We start from the raw sequence: 17078 nt of genomic DNA, 5'->3' as shown, positions 1-17078 counted from the left end.
GAGCAAGCAAACACTTTGAGTAATCCTATAAGGCCTTTATTAGATAGAGATAAAGAAGGTAATACAACTTGAGGACTACAGAGTATATTTTCAGTTATAAGGTGGCCTATCAATTTAGTTATTTTAAAATGTTTGTTCCTTTGTGATTTGAGAAATTCTCCTAAATCAGTATATTAAAACATTTACATTTTGGAGATACTTAATGCTTCAAATGAAAATATACTCCTAAAAGTTTTGACAGCTACATGACTTTAGCAAGTCAGTGTATCAATTTAGAAGCTCAGTTTGATCATATAATAAAATGAGCTAGATTTATTTAGAATAAAATGTTCAATGAGGTATGTGAAATAAAAAAATGTTACAACATGTAGCAATACAATAAGTATAAACACTCACAATGGCAATATGAACACCTCTCCATCTGAAGCACCTGCTAATTCCTTTTTTTTGCAATTTGAATGCAAGACTGTTACTTCCAATGGAGTATTTCCTGTGGTGAAGCCATGTTTAAAGAGGTAAAGTGCCTCAATACCACCTGAAGACACTTCAAATATCCCCCTTTCCTAAACTGCTGCCTTTCTGCTGTGACAGATACAGGAGCCTCTGTCGATCCTCTGTTCCTTCAGCCAGTGCATTTCCAGCAGTCACATCTGTGTGGATATAATATGCTTATTCTGCCGTATCCGTTTCACAGTGACATCTGTCCAGCGGCTCAGAATTAAAGGAAAAATTCCAAATGCCTACACAACATTCTGCCAAGTATTGATTTACTGTTACTCGTGTAACATACGTGGACAATATATATTATTTCAGTGAGATCATGGCTGAAACATGCTCTGTCATTTAGTGATTTTTTTTAGAAATAGGCACAAGACACATCTTCAGTGCACAGCATTTCTTATTGGAATTGTGACAATATGTGAGTGTGTGCATGCTTGTGATTGGTTATCATGTGTGTGTGAGAGTGTGTCTGTGTTTGTGATGGCCTACCTTGGTGAGTACACCTCCCTGTCTGCAGATCTCAGGGTCTGGAACAAACAGTAGTTCCTTCTTAATTGGGGTGAGATCAGGGGCTTACAGGGGGCCAAGAAGGGACCCGAACCCCTTTTTTTTCTCCTCCAGAATCGCTTTGGCTACAGAGGTGCTTTTGATGTGTGCTTTGGCTCTGCAAGCCTTACTTTGGAATATGTTCTTGGGAGACCATTGGTTACTTGCCTCCAGGCAAAATCTCAATCCCCAGGATCCTGGCCCTCTTTGATGAAATACTTTCGGGAGCCGCTAACCCTACTGATGCCCATGTGCACCCCCTCCCCCTTCCTTTACCCTCATGTTCTCCCCCACCTCCACGTTCCTCGGATTCTCTTTGAGAGATTCATAACAAGGACTTTATCTCTGTGTAGTCCAGGCCAGATGAGCACCGCCTGACAAACTGACAGGAGAATTAGCCGTGTCTTACAGAGCACCTTTGACTGTCTCCTCTCTTGGCCTGACTTCCTGTCACCACGGACACATGCATTTTTATTTTATTGACACTAATTTATATCACATATTCTCTCATTGTACATGTGTAACATTTCTGTGTGTGTTGTTTGTTTTTAAACGTATAACCTTCCTATTTAAAATGATCAAATACAAATCATTTGTGCTTTTATTTTGACATATGGAAGGAGCACATCTATATTTGTTGATTTATTGATTAATAGTGGCAGTTTTTGAGTTATTTAAAATATCAAACTCAGAGCCTTACACCAAAAATTAGAATCAAAACTTTAAGTATTCATCAATATCAACATTCTGTCAGTTGTGACAGTGGGCTCTGATTGATGACGGCAGTAATTAGTCAATGCAGTTGTATTTGCATAATAGGCATCAGAATAGTAGTTGTAAAACATACTTGATAAAATAGAGAGTTCTTTAAGATTAAAGACAACTTAATTTGCAGCGGCAGCTAATTCTCTGTCATTATCAGGATAATTACAGTGACTGTGTCTTGATGGGCTTGACCCCTCGGCCACACACACATTCAAATCCTGGTCAAACGATTAACCGGCGATTTTCCTCTCCAAACTCCCACCTCTTCATTGATCGAAACAGCACCCTCAAGACCTCTCTTACCACATCATTTCCCTGTATATTGATTATGTATATTGATTATAACCTAACCCTACAGGAGGGCTTTCCACAGCATTAGGTATCCCTCTGAAGGCTGAGCCCAGGAGCCTTTTTTAGTACTGATAAGTTGACAGTTGTGAGCATGTAAGGTGGATACTTGAGAAAAAGGCCTGTGTAAAAAACCTTTATTAAAGCAGTAGAATAATCACTTTTACCTTACAGTTTAATTAACACAAGTAACAATTATAAATCTGGTTATGATTCGAAACAAATCAAAATGATTATGCCTTTCATTATGATTCTCAACAGCAATTTAATTTAATTTTTTTCACAGTTGTCACGTCAAGCATGAATTATGTTTAATCAATGCAATTGAATAATACATATTTTATTTGTGGATGTTTACGATAACATTATGCTGATGTGATATCATACGTCCATTAGGCTTGATTATAGGGGTGTACAGTATGTGAATGTACACAGGGCAACATCGTTACTGCTGCTATTTAAACTTGGGTAAAATGACTTGCAACCCTAATTTCTGTTACAATACAGCTGCAGTGTAGTTTAAAAAGGTGAAATAATAATTTTTAAAGCAGCTTCCTGGTATTCCCTTGATATTTTCCATTACGGGCTCATTTAAACACTTATAATTAAGTCACATGGACAGACAAAAATAAAATAAAACATGAAAATAAAAGAACTTTCTAACTAGAGTAAGTGTATTGTGAAATTATGTTTCCTTTCTTAAATTGTATAAGTTATAGATTTGTGTTCCAATGGCCTATTAGAAAAAGGTATTGGTAAACTCAGTATTGTGTTTGTGTGTTTTTTTTCACAAGTTTTAAAACAGGAATTACTATAGGATTTCAATAAAACAAATGTTGTCTTAAAGAAAGAAAAAAGAAGGAAAGAAAAGGGGTACAGAAAATAAATAAAAAAGGAGGGAGGCAGAGAGGAAAGGAGGAAGCAATCCGAAGGGAGGAGTCAAGCGAGCGAAGGAGCAGCTGGAGTCCCACACTTCGCCCTCTCTCTTCTCCTCGAAAAAGCGCACTAAATGTAATAACAACTCTCCATGCGCTTCTCTGACGCTTATGTTGTTTTTACGCACATCTGTGGTCTGCTATCGGCAGATATTATCGGAAGGCTGATGGTGTTAGTCGGGCGGTTTTTGCACACAGCAAACTGTGAGAAGGAGGAGAAAGAAGAGGAAAAAGTCTGGCAGCGACGCTTCGGAGTTGGAGTTGCAGCGTAAAGAAAAGTCCCAGGCAACTCCAAAGGCACATCTGCAAGTTAGCGACAGAACAAGCCGAAGAAAGAAGACCAATAATTTTTTTCCTGTGAAGATAAAAAAAGTCAAGAATTACAAGGGGAAACCCCCCCAAAAGTAAGTAATCTCTTAACATTTTTCACTCATTGTTGCGCCTATTTGTCTACTTTTAAAGTTTGGGAGTTGAAGCAGGAGAGGTTTCACATTTCAAAAAGATGGAATTTCATACAAGTTAAGATGTAGACATGAAGTGGATTAACTAACAAAAAGTGGTAAGAAACACCAGCTTTTAAAAAACAACAGCTATCAAAGCTTCGCCCCCCCAGAAAAAGCAGAACATACTTGTTTTACACTTGGCCTGGGTGTGTGATTTATGCTCTGTGAAATAAGTGTTGGTTGTTGGAAAGCCCGGATGGCATAGTATCCGACGGACAGATGTGCTTTTTTAAAACAAGCCTAAAGTTGCATAAAGTTTGTTGGAAATAGGAAACTTGTTTTTTTTGGGTATCTTTGATGTGTTAAACAGAAAAAGCACGTGTAATTCTGACGGGAGTTTTGAAGTGAACTTATGCAGACATGTAACTTTATTGGACTTTTGCCTAAAGAAACGCGCGTGGGGGGAGGGGGAAGGAGGCATGCATATTTATGTGCATGTGTGATCATATTTCAGTGTCTGTTATTGATTCGGTTTATCCTCTTAGAGTGTGCTGACTTATTGGAACACTTACATGCACATGCTCACAGATACTATTTTATTTTAAAAATTATATTTAATTGTATAACAATTGTACAACCCCAAATGTTTCTTCATCACTGGTTTACATAGTATTTTTAAAATGTAATTTGTCAGTGTAGGCCTTTTTTTTTTTAAAATAGGGAATATTTGCTCAAAAAATAAAGATATATTTTATAAGGAAAAACTGCAGCCAAATAATTTATATGAAGACTATCTGTTAAATTAAATCTTGCCATTTGATTTGAATGAGGAAGTTTTGGTATTATCATGTTATTCCTTCATCTTCAAAAAAGAAAAAAACGTGTAAGGATACATCATAGCGTGTTTGAAGGCATGTACATGTGCTCAGAGAAATGTAAGCCCATTACAGTGGGAGTCTGTGGCCCTGCAGGGGTCCATGAGGGGAGTTTTATGGGGCCCCAAGCAACATTTGAAATGGTGCAAAGTGACTGTTAAGGTTTAAAATTCACTGGATTTATCACAATTAAACATTTATAAGAGGGGCTATTACAATAACAGGTGTGTCCATGTTATCATTACAGCAAAATACACACAAAAACACATTTAAAAAAAAGTCTCACATGGATTTGTGCAGGGTTTGAAGAAATGTCTAACAGAAGTCAGTCTTGGTTTTTGGGGGTCCAAAACATTTGAGAGCCCCCAACCCTCCACATGTGCGGATATTTGTTTGAAACTTTCCCTCCTGTGCTCGCCAGCTGTTCCACATTTTATCTGCTTGTCTGCTCTCGGGTTTCACACAGACGACGAGGGTCCGAGGTGCTCAGCCATGCGGTGCTGCTCAAAATCCTCCTTTTTTTGACACTTGGCAAATTATTAACGGAGGTCTGGCTGCCTTGAGACGGAGCAGTGAGCGAACACACCAAATAAGATGTTTAACAGCACAAGTTCACACAGATAAAAATCTCCATTTAGTTATTTTTATGAGGTTGCTCCATCATTCATCCTTACTGTGGACTTTGGCATTGAGCAAGCTTTTTTGCAGGTCTTGTTTCCATTTGTCTTATAAAATAAAAATGGGACTGTCACATAAACTGTCATTCAATATGTCCCCTATTTTTATTTATAATAACAAAATAACAAGGCAGTTTATTAGGGAATAAATCACTGTCATGTCAATGATTCAGCTCAGTTGATATGGAAAAGAATAAGGAGACGGACCAGGCCTCGCACAGATGTAAGGCTTAATATTTTTATTTTCAAATGATATCATGAGAATCATTTCAAAGTAATTACCTTTATTGTGATTTAACAATCATGGCTTTACCCCTATTGTTTTTATTTGATTTGGGTGGCCTCTTAACAATTTGTTCATCAAAGTGATGCTTTAATATACAATATAATTGCTTATATAAATAATATTTGAGGCCAAGATTGGGATGGCATTTGATTGTAATTTTATAAAAGATATATAGGATATGATTTATTTTCTATGAGCCTTAAATTAAATTAGATTAATTAAAATGTAGTGATGACAGGTAAATCTGAGACATTTTTGTATTTAATTTCCTGCACTGTTATAAAAAACATTGAACATAACTGTTTAATTTCTGTTCTCACGGTCAGTTATGTCAGTATTCTTTTTAAAGGATGTGATATATATTAATCATTTAAAAGCCACAAAACACAATTCAATAATTAATATGTATAAATAACATATTAGAAAACTTAAAAATAGTTTTTGGTGCTATTACATTTGATCTAAATACACTACCAAGGGGTTAACTGATCTCAAACAGGTGCACCTTTCCCTAAAAAAGCACATTGTCTCATTGTGATGCAGCAGCAGTGATGAATGCAGCAGTGTTTAAGATGCTAATCTGCTGGAATGAGATGCACAACTCGGAGCCACTCGCTTACTGTAGCCAGCAGAGATGTATCATAGCCGCACTCTGCCACTTCAGCTCCATGCGGGAAGAACAGGCGGATAGCGTTTCCCTCTGCAGGAGTCAGTCCGTCAGATAGCAGCAGCGTGCTCTCTTATCTCAACTTTAAGCAATTCTTTAAGTAGAATTATGCATGGCGACACTGGCCCGGTACGCCGGTGACCTGGCGACCTGGCAGAATAAGGGCTGTCATGTTAATGCAGGGAGATGACATGCTATTAGCTTTTGAGGTATGGCCCTCTCCTCTTTTTAAGGAGCCTTGCAATCACAGCTAAAGGCGGGTTCTCTCCTCAGGCCTTTTACACCCTGCAGGAAGAATACCTGTTATCAGGTTTTTATGCCAGAAGCCCTAATGAGCTTTGTTGTTGTGCTAATTCTGCAAACTGAAGCCCTCAAAGAGGTGGCAAATGTTTTGTTAAAACGAGGTTAATGTGTGGAAGTTGATTTTCCTTAAGATAATGAGGACTGCAGTTTATTTTAGTGTTTGCTTATTTGTAGGTTTTTCTGAAGTGTAAAAACTCACAATTATTGCGTTTAAAAATACAGTGAAACCATCTGACCAGTTTGGAGCAATTCCCTGTATAATTTGATTAGTTGTTGCTTCCCTTGCAAGTAACTGGAGCAGTTGAGTAGATGGCCCCCAAAAGAAAACTCTCACTTTGATGATTTGGTACTTTGATATGTGGACAGCAAATGAAACAGACACAGTGAGAAAAGGAAGAGGACAAGTCAGACAGAGGTAGTGATTGAGGGGAAAAAAAGGCTTTGCATGAGAGCGGGTGGAAATGTGTGTGTGTGTGTGTGTGTGTGTGTGTGTGTGTGTGTGTGTGTGTTTGCTGGTGTGGTTTGCGAGGCGTGGAGCAGTGCTATGAAAAGTTGGGCTGAGATGGCAAACCTGAGACGCGTCAAAACGTCTGGATGCATTTACGTGCGAGCAGAGACAAGAAGGGGTCTTCGGGCGCGCAGCGGCTTCTCCTTGGCCTCCTAATCCCCAGGCCCAGCCATCCCTTCAGGGCATGCCTCAGATCTGGCTCTCTGGCTCTCCACGCGGACGACCCAGCTCCGCCAGCAGATTTAATATGCTATGTGTTCCTGCTCCCCCGACTCCCCTCCACCTCAACCATCATTGTCCCAGAGCGGGACCCCCGCTCCCTGCTTCAAGGAGCCTGCTAAAGGCACCTTTCAAGCCGGGTGATGTCTTTGGATAAGGCCATGTGGGGAAAGTGGCTATGAAGAGGGTGTGAGATATCACACTGTAATTTTAGATATGTATATTAAACACACACACACACACACACACACACACACACACACACACACACACACACACACACACACACACACACACACACACACACACACACACACACACACACACACACACACACACACACACATACACACACACACACACGAATCTTAATACACTTGAGGATTTCGCAAATAGCATACTGACAAAACATTAATACACCTCATGGCACTCCAATTGCATGCATGTACATGCTGCTCATTCAAAATGTCTTCTTCTCTTATACACAAACATACTGTACATGTTTAGCTTCTATTTTGTCTTTTTTTCTTTTCCCCTCTCTTGTGGGTGCTTTAACTTTTTTTAATGTGTCTAGAGGGAGGAAAAACGAGTGGGAGCTCAAGCTGCCTTTGCAGGGGCTGAGAGAGTATTTTGTTTTCCGTTGCTCTGGCCTGTTGGAAAAACGAGCAGGACCTGACAGCTAGTCTTGTCAACTATACCCTCTCAAAGTAAGGTAAAAGAAAAAGGAAAACAGCACATTTGAATTGAGGGATTTGAATTTACGATCGATCAAATTGTACTTGACAGCTTAACATGAGCCCAGGTGAAGGTCATGGTACATTTTATTGTTTTGTGTGCGAGAATGCAGAGCGTGCCAGTTAACGGCTGCGTTTTCTTTTCTGACACACTTGAGGAGAAACAGGACAGCTCACGCCTGCATGTGGGCGCTGCTCATCCCCTCCTCTGTTTGCTGTAGCCGCCGTAAAACTGTCTTTAAGTCTGCAGTGTGAAGTGTAGCAGCAAGAGGTGAAGTGCTTTGGGGCCCATTTGTTTGCGGGCTGCGTGTAAAGTTGAACGCCTAAAGACACAGTTTCCCGGGGCCGGCGGGGCTGTTATTGCAGATGTGGCATTGTGTCAGCTTTGATAGGAGTCGGTTGTGGCATCCGTGAGGGGGTCTGTGCTTTCTGGGCCGGGGTGTTGATGGGGGGACAGATGAACTGGCCGCTTGCTGTGAACAATGATCTGTCACTTACCCCCGGTTCTTGATGTGTGAAGCCATGAGTCAGGCTCTGTCTACTCACACACTTTTTTTTCTCTCAACATTATTTGAACTAAGCAAAACAAAAAAAAGGTTATTTAGTTTTAACTGAGTAACTCCTGTCTTTACACCATTAATTAAGTTATGCATTGTCATGCTATAATGCTCACAATGTGCACCCCATGTGTTTGCAATCCCATGCTGCTCGTAGTTGTCTTTCAGTGGCAGTTATCTTTGAGTATTGCTGCATCCTGGAGTAGAGGTCAAGGAGGGGTCTATTGTTTGAATGTCAAATGTAAATCCCAGGGTTAATACCTGAAAGAAGCCCAGGCCCGGACATTCTCTCTCCTCTCCAAACATGTTTAGATGAGTACCTCTTCCCCCACTCTGCTCCTTCATTTCCGTCAGACTTGGGGCAAGTTGGAAAAAGTAGGGGAGGGGGCATCCCTTATAAAACCCCTCTAGTGTGTTCTTCTCAGCAATGAATGCTAACCGACCCTGGCTCTAATAATGCCTCATCTTAGAAAAACAAAAGGGGGAACTCTCCTATCTGAGCAAATTTCTGCCCCAACCTGAAAGAGCCCTCCTTTGACAGCGGAGCATTTGAAGACTAATCGTTTTTTCTCATGCAAAGCACGCTGTTTTAAGAGCCCGGGCCGCGGAAAGAGAGGGGGCTGTGTTTTAACAATACTCCGCAGGGAGTGAGGAACAGGGTTTGGGAAGGGGAGGTAGGCTTGAAGGGGGGGTGGGGGGGGATTCCTCTCTCCTTTGCTCCTCAGACAAAGCCCAGTTCCTTTCAGGGTTGCATGGGGGGTAGGGTGTGTTGGGAAGAGGAGGGAGCATCCAAGAGTTTGAGTTCCTTGAAAGAGAAGGACTCCAGCCGTTTTTAATGACAGTTTGTCATCATGGCTCCTCCACCTTACAGGGGAAAATGCAGGTCTGGCCTTGCAGTGACAGAGAGAAGTGTATAAAATGTATAGGGAAACAGAAATATTAACGTGTACATGGGGCCCTAAAACGGCCTCGGCTATTCCTGCCAGACTGGTGTTTTTATTAAGAGGGGTCGACATGCTTTGGAAATATATCTTATTCATGAAGAAAGCCAGGTTAGACTTCCCAAAGAATTCATTATATTCCCCCAGATGCGGCTTTGCGGGTTGCAGCCGTCCCTCGGAGGACGTGGAGCGTGGAGCGCGACATTGTAAAGCCTCCCTCAGTGGGCCCGGCTGTGCGAAGGGTTCCATTTGTCAAAAGGTGCTGGAGTCTTTTTCCCTCCTCAACACTTTCCCGGCTCAGTCTCAAACTCATTGTCTGAGGAAAGGCAGGACATTAGTCACCGCAACACCACGGGAGCCTGCAGGGCTAAGGACCAGCGCTCTAGAGCCCGGGCTGGGACAGAGGGGAGGAGAGAGGGGAGAGGAAAAGAATAGAGGGTGGGAGGGAGCGATGGATAAGGTGAGAGAAGGGCAAGAAAGTAGGAGGAAATGTGGGGTAGACGGAAAGTGAGGAAGAGAGAAGAGGAGAGCAGAGTATGTGTGTGGGAGAGGGAGAAAGACCATGGGGGGGTTAGAGGGAGTGGAGTCTGTAGCGCTACCTCAGGGCTCAGTGTGTAAGCCCCTGTCTACCCCCCAAAGCTGCTTTCACAAAGAGATTTACAAGACAGGTCTCCGGTGTGCTTTGCTGCCCTGCATTATGAGTGAGGGAGTGTGTGTCAATGTGTGTGTTGCTCAAATAGACCCTTTAGTTTTTTTTCGGGACTTTTTTTTTTTAGTTTGCATCATCTATGCAAGAAACATATTCATCCAATTTTACCAATCCAGGCAGGTCAGACTCACAGCGGCCCCAGCGGAGGAGTGTGCATAACCTATTCCCCCTGGTGGCGGGGTGTGTGTGGGTCTGCGGGTGTGTGCATTCATGTGTGAATGTATTTCACAGATTCACACATACAAGGGATCCTGTTAGCTTTTGGAATTATTTATAAAGCCTGGCTTTTGTGTGGCGCTCTAAGTCGCTGTCTCCTCCCATTACTGCCTATGACTCTACCTGGGCTTCCTTCAGCCCCCAAATGCTCCCTCCGCCACCCTCCCAGCACAAGAGTTTGGTGTTATATCTAAACCCTTTGCAGCCATTAGTATCCTGCAAGAAGCACTTTCTATTCTCTCTATATCTACTGGCTGAAGATTTGCTCCTCTGGAAAAAAATGTTTTGAAAGTCATAATCTGTGGAGACAATCTATACAGACACGCAAAGTTATACCGACCCATCCCATATGGCCATGATTACCCTGTAATCCAGGAAAGTTTTTTCCCTCTTTTTTCTTGCACGGACTGAGCAGGGGTGAAGGTTTTAGTGTGTTTGAGATGGTTTATGCTAATGTTGCCTTTATTGAAACAAGCTGGGATGTGATTATAGTCCTGCTCGGTACATATAAGCAGCAAACTGCTCTAGTTTCCCCGTCTCCCTCTGGCGCAGAGATCAATGCAAACCAGCTAACGCGGGGTAATAAGCCATTAGTACACACATTGTTGGAGAGATTTACATACATCGACCGGCGAACTGATAAACTAGGTTCCGTGTCCTAGAGGTAAGAATGATTGTGTGTGTGAGTGATTAGCTGAATGAACGTGTGTGAACCATCGCCGGGTGATCTCTTCCCAAAGACTCCCAGTCCTGCGTGATAGGTGCCAGATTGTGTAGCTGGGAGCCAGGTTGTCTCTGCTTGTCAGGAGAGCAGGTTGGAGGAGGGGGAGATGTGAGGATGATACACTGTTCCTATGATCTGATTCATCACTAACTGTCTTTCCTGCAACGGGTGAACTTATTATCCCTGTCTCAACTTCCACCGTGGAGCCAGCTGCTCTCCATGCTTCCCAATTAACCCCAGGCACACGTCAAGCGCTCCAATTAAGGCCTCCTCCTCCTCCTCCTCCACATATGTATTCTCCTGCGTTATCCGGGGTGCATGAGCGTGCGGAGAGGAGTGAGTGAGTGAGCCGGCGAGCGCTGAGCATGTTTGTTTAGGAGCTGTCCTAAGCAATGGTGTTACAGCTCCCAGATTTATTCGAGGCGGGGTTGCAAACAGCTGAAACGCGTAAATACACCCAGATGTTTGGCTTCCTCGCGATAGAGTCGGCGGGGCCTGAGGGGGCCGCCTGTCTAATGACAGTCTTGTTCCTCGCTCTTTATGCAGGGGATTTTCAGGGGGCCATTTTGTGACTGTGCTCTTTGGAGTTTACGGGAAGTTTTCTGTTGAACACTTGGCAGCGCTGTGAGGTTTATGGCATCTCATTCCGGTGTTGTGTGGTGCGATATCGTCTTGGTATTTGAGTTGCGTGACATCCTCTCACTGGGAGAATGAGTTTCTCCCAACTCAGCCTTTCAAAATTCAAGATATTCAGCTGTGTGTTTCTGATGAGCAACAGCCTGTGTGTGTACTGTTGCTGTAGGTGGGGTACAGGTTTTTGCAGCACTGACAATTCCTCTGAGACTTTGTGTGTGTGTGTGTGTGTGTGTGTGTGTGTGTGTGTGGAGCCTACAAGCTGATGCAGAGGGATGGGGGGGCTCTGTGGCTGATATGAAAGTGAAGGGAGAGAGTTGTCTCCCGACGCTGCCATGGGGAGAGCCGTCAGAGAGCTAGAAGTCTCCGGGACTCCCTGAGAGCTTCAGCTGTCTTTGATCTCACACCTCAGCTGCCGTACACTCCATACTGCTCTATAGAACACACTCTCTCTGCCGCCAAGCATGCAACACACACAGCTCAACTTCTATACTCCACTTACAGGCCTGCACAAGGGCCAGTGAACCCATTCAGTGCTGTGGTTTCAGATGAAAGCAATACTGACACAACAAAGAGGGAGCAACATTTTTTAACTGCAAAATATTGGAACTATTGACATTTATTTTTACCATTAACCTCAATTAATGTGTAACATAACAGATATTAGTGGCCATGAGAGGTTTTCAGAGCCAGATTGATGTCTTTTAATGTGTAGTTGTTTCTGTTTTATAGTTAAAAACTCATATATTCCGTTTACTATGATATGAAAAAGAAGAAAAGTTGGACAATTTCATTTTTTGGAAGCTGGAACCAGCAAATATTTGGAATTTCTTTAAAAAAAAATGCACAAAAACAATAAAAAAAATCAACAGTGTCCTATATAGATATGAATCTCAAGATCATTTGTTATTTCACCAAGTTGATGAAAACTGACCAATTTCATTATCGTTTTTCATAAGTATGACTCATTGTTCTGTTATTACATGACCAGAACAGTCACCTCATTAAAAGGCATGTTCTCCTGCCGAGTGTACTCCCTCCCCTTTCAATCCTGTCCATCACTGACATGTCGAAATAAGGTTGGAGTGCTGATAGAGTGACCTTATTTTACGGTATTTTTTTCAACCGGTCTGATGAAAGATGAGAATGCTTAGATACAGCAATAATAATTTCGTTTCTGCATCTGTGGAATGTGTGACCCAGTGTTACCCTTTTGGATCAGTTCCCATCCACACAGGAAGTCTAGCATTAAAGCGATGCCATGTCTCCCTTTTTCTCTTCCTTTTCCCCCTCTCTCCCACATTCCTCTGACTGACTGCGGCACATTTCAGGACAGCTTCATTCAGCATTCCTTTACATGCTGATTTGTTTGCCCTCCCCTCTTATTTTTTTTCTCCTCCCAAGTCTCCCTCTCTTTAGGTCCGGCTTTATCATGCAAGAGCCAAACACCAAGACAACTTCATCTCATCCAATTTTCATCCCTTTAATTCGCTTTAAATGGCATGGCCGCAAGGGCCAGAGCGGGAATTAATAAGAGCCAATAAAGCTCGCTGCTGGGGCATCGAGGCCAGTCTTTAAGTAAACATTATGACTTCTAGAGGGGGGATTCAGGGGTAGCACTTGATGAATTGTGTCGGAGCTGGGGAAGGGCTAATTTCTCACTTAGCCGTCCTGATGGGGCTAGCTAATAGGCCTTGCGTTGCCTGGTTGTTTGTCTGCTGGCTTTATTATTCTGCATTATCGCGCTGCCCCCTGGCTGTTGCTAGCGCTCGGCCCCGGAGACGCCAGGGCCCGTCATTAATCACAGCACTGACTCACTCCGCTCCAACACTTATTCCAATGACACAAAGGAATGAAGCAAAAGGAGATAGAAAGCAGGAGGGAAAGATCAAGAGTAGGTAAGGTAACTTTAAAGGTCCCCTATTATGCTCTTTTTCAACAATAAATGATAGCTCTCAGATACATACAAGACATGACTCTGAAGTGTTTGTCTGAAATACCAAACAGATCATTGTCAGCATCCCATAATCCCCTCTGTTTCAGCCCTGTTTCAAAAGTGCAGATTCTCCATCTGTTACTTAAGATGAAAATAAGGAGCCCCTCCCCACGCCCCTCTGAGAGATATTTGGTTAAAAAAAACACAATGGTGCTCTAGGAGGAGATTCAGGTGACAAAGTGGGGGGATGTTACCTTGGTTGGTTATTGGCTAATGGTTAAACAATCCAAAAAAACATTATGACATCACAAAGTGGCCAAAATCTGATCAGCTCATTTTCAGACAGGTTTTTATATAAATGGATCAAAAAGACGCTAATTAATTTTTCCTGAAACTGTCAGAATCTCTTTATACAGAGGGGACACATGTTTATGTATTGACTTTTTCATGTCATGTATATGGATTTTGCATAATAGGTGACCTTTAAGTACTAGGCCGGACGGTTTCACAATGACTCCATAACCTGTACATTTCAGGATTGCTCTTATAAAGTTGCATCAAACACTCTTTTTTTTACTTTGTCTAAGTGTGAAGACCTACTGTCACAGCCATACCCTCTGCCACTACACTCACACGCGACCATTCATCTGCTGGATCATTCTCTGTGTGCACGTGTGAGGAGAAGTTGTGTGTGAGGTTTTCATCAGGACAGGAATTTCTCTTCTTCCACTCATCCCCTCCCCAGGGTCCCCTCTCTTATTTATGTTCTGCACACCGTGATCGCACTTGCATACTGAGAGGCGTAGAAAGCACCTGGTGCATCCAACTCCAATACACAGCGCCATGCAGTATAGCTCACACACTCTCAAACACAGTCCCTTCTTCCCTGTTCTCACACATGCAATACTGTGCTCTCAAACAACGCAGTAACACGTACTCTTTCGCTGTGAAGGATGCCGTTGTGGCACTCTGGTTGTGACATTGTGCGGAGTGCTTTCTAAAGCCTTGTATGAAGAATTCCTCCACAAACACAAGACTGTTTTCACTGGAGATGAGAGGCCCACTGACAGGATACAGAACTCACTCTCTATTGCTTTACAGTGTGCCATGTGCAGGGGCCACTCCAGCGGAAACGTTAGCTTTACAGTATATGGTGGCTGCTTCAACAACTGATTTCGTAATAAACTGAAGAAATGTAGAAGAAAAGTGATACAGTGTGGACAATATTTGTATTCATTCTAATCATAATCTCCGTGAGTTCAAGCCAACAAACTTTAGCTTATAGAAAAAAGGCATTTTTATAACCTTCATGTTATTTTGCTGAAGTAATAGGTTGCATTGTTTGCTCCAGTAAATGGCGGCACAAGCATATTTTCCTTCTTCTCAAAAATCAGGGAAAGTGTCTGATCAAACAAAGGCTCTACGTTTTAGTATGGGAAAAACATGAATAAAGTGGAGAACAGGGGAAACTTACACCACATAACTGGGCCACCAGTGCAACAAAGCTGCCTGCAATATCCATTGTCTCATTCCTCACTGCCCCACTTGCCCTGACACAAGTGGCTCACGAACAAATGCAAAGTCAAAATAAATAAACAATCTATTAAGCAGGGGGCTGTGGGGAAAACGCTCAAGATTTCTATTGTTGGGAATGCTTTATTTGCCCCTTATCTACTGGGTAGCGAGCGCAAAAGAAGCATCGTGTAAGCATTACGATTACATCGTTTGGGTTTGTTACCCAGGAATGTAAGATGCACTCAGCTCATTCTGCTGTGCAACACACAGGGTCCCTCACCAGCCCTCCAAAGCATCTCAAGTGGAGGGGTCTGAGGGAGCAAGACGCATGCAAGGATAATCTTATTAGCTCCGCTGAAAGCTACTGATGGGCTGTGTTGTTGCACTGTTTGTCCTTGACAAAATACAAACACCCCTCATTCGCAAGCTTTCCCTATTTAAATATTGAGCAGTGCATAGTGATAGCAGTCCAGATTGTTTTCTGAAGGAATGCAATTAAGATGCTGCACCTTAGGTGTAAAGATACATTAAAGACAGGTATATTTTGTAATGCAGAAAAAACATAAAATATGAATTACATTTTTCCCTGCAGCATTTATAAAATGATTTACTGATTCAAATCATGAATAAATAATCTCAAAAGAAGTATCAAACATACGTTTTTAAAACCTAGTGTAGCAGTAAAAAGGTGGACTCATTGTAGGATGACATGGAAACATGTAAATGACACAGTCACATGTTACAGTTTACAAAAGGGTGAGAAGGCCTAGCGCTAAACCAGTTTGCATTGCATATCAGGGATTTGATATGTGTGTGTGGCGGGGTGTGACTAATTCCTGCTAAATGGCCCTTACTTGAGGGGCTGGTCCCCGTCGGCTGTAGGCCATACTTAGTGCCATCTGGGCACAATGTTAAGTTTCACTGGTGAATGGGAGCCACAACCACCAAATCCCCAATCCACCCCTTCCCCTTTGCCTTCCAGGGCCAAGGGCAAGCCCTAAGTGCAACGTTAAACACAGCATGGAAACCTAAGTATGTGGTTTCCTCAGAGAGCCATTGAGTTCGGGAACACCTCCTCAGTCGGGATATTGAACCCACGACAGGTCCTCCAACCACCAGCAAGCACTTCCACTGTCTCCTTCAGGGGCCTCATCCCCTCACTGACCTTATCCAATGCAAACACATGCAGCCTGAGCCAGCGTATTCTGTTTTATTGCTAGATTCAGCTAATCTCGCTATAGGGCTCCGACTCCTCCTCCCCCTTTGCCCCTCAGTGTTTTAGTTATTCCAGCTGTGCAGGAGCCCTTAATGTTGTTGGCATAGCTGCGAAATGTGCAAAAACACACATTGTACACACAGGAAAACATGTGCAGGCATGCAGGGGCACAGAGAGGTGCACACACACATGCATGCACACAATCATGAACACACATACACACATGCTCCGCCCTTGCTCCATTCATTTTCTCCCCCTCTTATCCCACTTTTGCTCACAATCTCCCTCAATCGTCTCCATCTCCCATCTCTCCCCTCCCCTCTAACTCGCTGCGCTGCGGTGCGTTTGTGCCGTGTTGATAAGCCTAAGATAGCAGATCTCGGTGGTCGCTGATGTAATGATGATGAATGCTGTGGCGCTGCCAGTCTCCCCCCTCGGGGGGCCCTCGACACTGAACAGTCGCCCTAATGAAATGAACACAAATACAGTACCCCGTCTGTGAGGGGGGGTTGCCAAATCTAAGAAGACACTTCAAGAGTTTGTATAAAAATGTCCCTCAGTTTCTGAGTGTGCCATGCATTTGCAAATGTGATCCTAATGACAGAATGCAGTGCAGATGGAAGTACACCTTAAGCAGTTTCATAGAATTAAGCTTGTGAAGATGGATCCTTTAAATAACAAAAGGCAGTGATTTCTGATAGGGTTAGCAGTCATTTAAGCTTGCATGAAGAAAGAAAAAAAGAAACAGATTTTTTTTTCTATCAAAGGCAAAAGTTTATTTTAGTGTTTCACTTTGATGTGTACAATTTGCAGTTGACTTTCAA

The 17078-nt window shown here is 42.7% G+C and overlaps 1 protein-coding gene across 2 annotated transcripts in view; it reads left to right on the top strand.

The window, feature by feature from the left end:
• The first annotated feature begins 2787 nt into the window (after positions 1 to 2787).
• Positions 2788 to 17078, top strand: part of gli3 (GLI family zinc finger 3) — a 92288-nt gene continuing 77997 nt past the window's right edge. For both annotated transcript variants that reach the window (XM_079660967.1, XM_079660966.1), the window contains exon 1: positions 2788 to 3499. The gene's annotated coding sequence lies outside the window, so the exon portion shown is untranslated. The remainder of the gene's footprint in view (positions 3500 to 17078) is intronic.

The sequence above is a fragment of the Notothenia rossii genome (assembly GCF_949606895.1).
Source record: "Notothenia rossii genome assembly, chromosome: 12".
Classification (NCBI taxonomy): Eukaryota; Metazoa; Chordata; class Actinopteri; order Perciformes; family Nototheniidae; genus Notothenia; species Notothenia rossii.
Note: the sequence above shows the minus strand (reverse complement) of the source record. Positions and strands in the feature narration are given on the sequence as shown.